This window comes from Schistocerca gregaria, unplaced genomic scaffold, assembly GCF_023897955.1.
Source record: "Schistocerca gregaria isolate iqSchGreg1 unplaced genomic scaffold, iqSchGreg1.2 ptg000265l, whole genome shotgun sequence".
Taxonomy (NCBI): Eukaryota; Metazoa; Arthropoda; class Insecta; order Orthoptera; family Acrididae; genus Schistocerca; species Schistocerca gregaria.
In genome coordinates, this window is record NW_026061767.1 from 1,493,581 (window position 1) to 1,496,990 (window position 3,410).

Sequence of the window (3,410 nt, forward strand, 5' to 3'; positions counted from 1 at the left end):
AAGCACCATAGTAGAACACAGAAGAAGCTTCTAAGTTGAAGCATTAGCCAGTAAGAAGCAATACAATTCAAGTTTTGGTTATCGATTATTGATTTTTACGCGGCTTTGGTGCCTTGAACATGAGGTGGAACATAAAGATTTTGCATGAAAGGAGGACTAGCAGCCGCGTTGCACGGGAGAATGTGAAAAGTTTTCATATGTAGTGAAAACCTGAGAAATCCGTCCGTTTTCGTCATTTGTTATCGAATCGACTTAAAGCCAGATCGTCACATTGGCCGCTTTTCTCCCTGAAACGGTTACATTTATCGTCTGCAAAGCTATGTCACGTGCTGCGGTATGCGGAGACATGAAAAGCACAATAGTAGAACACAGAAGAAGAATCTAAGTTGAAGCAGTAGCCAGTAAGAAGTAGTACAATTCAAGTTTTAGTTGTCGATTATCACTTTTTAGAAGCGTTATTGGCTTCTACATGACCTAGTACCTTAAGATTTTGCATGAAAGGAGGACTAACAGCCGCGTTGTACGGGAGAATGTGAAATGTGTTCATATGTAGTAAAAACCTGAGAAATCCGTCCGTTTTCGTCATTTGTTATCGAATCGACTTAAAGCCAGATCGTCACATTGGCCGCTTTTCTCTCTGAGACGGTTACATTTATCTTCTGCAAAGCTATGTCGCGTTCTGCGGTATGCAGAGACAAAGCACCGTAGTACAACACAGAAGAAGCTTCTAAGTTGAAGTAATAGGCAGTAAGAAGTAGTACAATTCAAGTTTTAGTTGTCGATTATTCGCTTTTTATCCGGCTTTGGTGACTTGGACATGACCTAGGACCTTAAGACTTTGCATGAAAGGAGGACTAGCAGCTGCGTTGCACGGGAGAATGTGAAAAGTGTTCATATGTAGTAAAAACCTGAGAAATCCGTTCGTTTTCGTCATTTGTTATCGAATCGACTTAAAGCCAGATCGTCACATTGGCCGCTTTTCTCTCTGAGACGGTTACATTTATCATCTGCAAACCTATGTCCCGTGCTGCGGTATGCAGAGACACTAAAAGCACCATAGTAGATCACAGAAGAAGCTTCTAAGTTGAAGCAATAGCCAGTAAGAAGGAGTACAATTCAAGTTTTGGTTGTCGATTATTCACTTTTTAGACGGCTTTGGTGGCTTGGAAATGACCTAGGACCTTAAGATTTTGCATGAAAGGAGGACTAGCAGCCCCGTTGCACGGGAGAATGTGAAAAGTGTTCATATGTAGTAAAAACCTGAGAAATCCGTCCGTTTTCGTCATTTGTTATCGAATCGACTTAAAGCCAGATCGTCACATTGGCCGCTTTTCTCTCTGAGACCGTTACATTTATCGTCTGCAAAGCTATGTCGCGTGCTGCGGTATGCGGAGACACTAAAAGCACCAAAGTAGAACACAGAAGAAGCTTCTAAGTTGAAGCAATAGTCAGTAAAATGTAGTACAATTCAAGATTTAGTTGTCGATTATTCACTTTTTAGCCGGCTTTGGTGGCTTGGACATGACCTAGGACCTTAAGACTTTGCATGAAAGGAGGACTAACAGCCGCGTTGTACGGGAGAATGTGAAATGTGTTCATATGTAGTAAAAAACCTGAGAAATCCGTCCGTTTTCGTCATTTGTTATCGAATCGACTTAAAGCCAGATCGTCACATTGGCCGCTCTTCTCTCTGAATCGGTTACATTTATCGTCTGCAAAGCTATGTCGCGTGCTGCGATATGCGGAGACACTAAAAGCACCATAGTAGAACACAGAAGAAGCTTCTAAGTTGAAGCAATAGCCAGTAAGAAGTAGTACAATTCAAGTTTTAGTTGTCGATTATTCACATTTTAGCCGGCTTTGGTGGCTTGGACATGACCTAGGACCTTAATATTTTGCATGAAAGGATGACTAGCAGCCGCGGTGCACGGGAGAATGTGAAAAGTGTTCATATGTAGTAAAAACCTGAGAAATCCGTCCGTTTTCGTCATTTGTTATCGAATCGACTTAAAGCCAGATCGTCACATTGGCCGCTTTTCTCTCTGAAACGGTTACGTTTATTGTCTGCAAAGCTATGTCACGTGCTGCGGTATGCGGAGACACTAAAAGCACCATAGTAGAACACAGAAGAAGCTTCTAAGTTGAAACAATAACCAGTACGAAATAGTACAAATCAAGTTTTAGTTGTCGATTATTCACTTTTTAGCCGGCTTTATTGGCTTGCACATGACCTAGTACCTTAAGATTTTGCTTGAAAAGAGGACTAGCAGCCGTGTTGCACGGGAGAATGTGAAGTGTTCATATGTACTAAAAACTTGAGAAATCCGTCCGTTTTTGTCATTTGTAATCGAATCGACTTAAAGCCAGATCGTCACATTGGCCGCTTTTCTCTCTGAGACGGTTACATTTATCGCCTGTAAAGCTATGTCGCGTGCTGCGGTATACGGAGACACTAAAAGCACCATAGTAGAACACAGAATAAGCTTCTATGTTGAAGTAATAGCCAGTAGGAAGTAGTACAATTCAAGTTTTAGGCGTCTATTATTCTCTTTTTAGCCGGCTTTGGTGGCTTGGAAATGACCTAGGACCTTAAGATCTTGCATGAAAGGAGGACTAGCAGCCGCGTTGCACGGGAGAATGTGAAAAGTGTTCATATGTAGTAAAAACCTGAGAAATCCGTCCGTTTTCATCATTTGTTATCGAATCGACTTAAAGCCAGATCGTCACATTGGCCGCTTTTCTCTCTGAGACGGTTACATTTATCGTCTGCAAAGCTATGTCACGTGCTGCGGTATGCGGAGACACTAAAAGCACCATAGTAGAACACAGAAGAAGCTTCTAAGTTGAAGCAATAGCCATAAGAAGCAGTACAATTCAAGTTTTGGTTATCGATTATTGATTTTTAGCCGGCTTTGGTGCCTTGGACATGAGGTGGAACCTTATGATTTTGCATGAAAGGAGGACTAGCAGCTGCGTTGCACGGGAGAATGTGAAAAGGGTTCATATTTAGTAAAAACCTGAGGAATCCTTCCGTTTTCGTCATTTGTTATAGAATCGACTTAAAGCCAGATCGTCACATTCTCCGCTTTTCTCTCAGAGACTGTTACATTTATCGTCTGCAAAGCCTTGTCGCGTGCTGCGGTATGCGGAGACACTAAAAGCACCTTAGTAGAACACAGAAGAAGCTTCTAAGTTAAAGCAATGGCCAGTAAGAAGTAGTACAATTCAAGTTTTGGTTATCGATTATTGATTTTTAGCCGGCTTTGGTGCCTTGGACATGAGGTGGAACCTTAAGATTTTGAATGAAAGGAGGACTAGCAGCTGCGTTGCACGGGAGAATGTGAAAAGGTTTCATATGTAGTAAAAACCTGAGAAATCCGTCCGTTTTCGTCATTTGTTATCGAATCGAC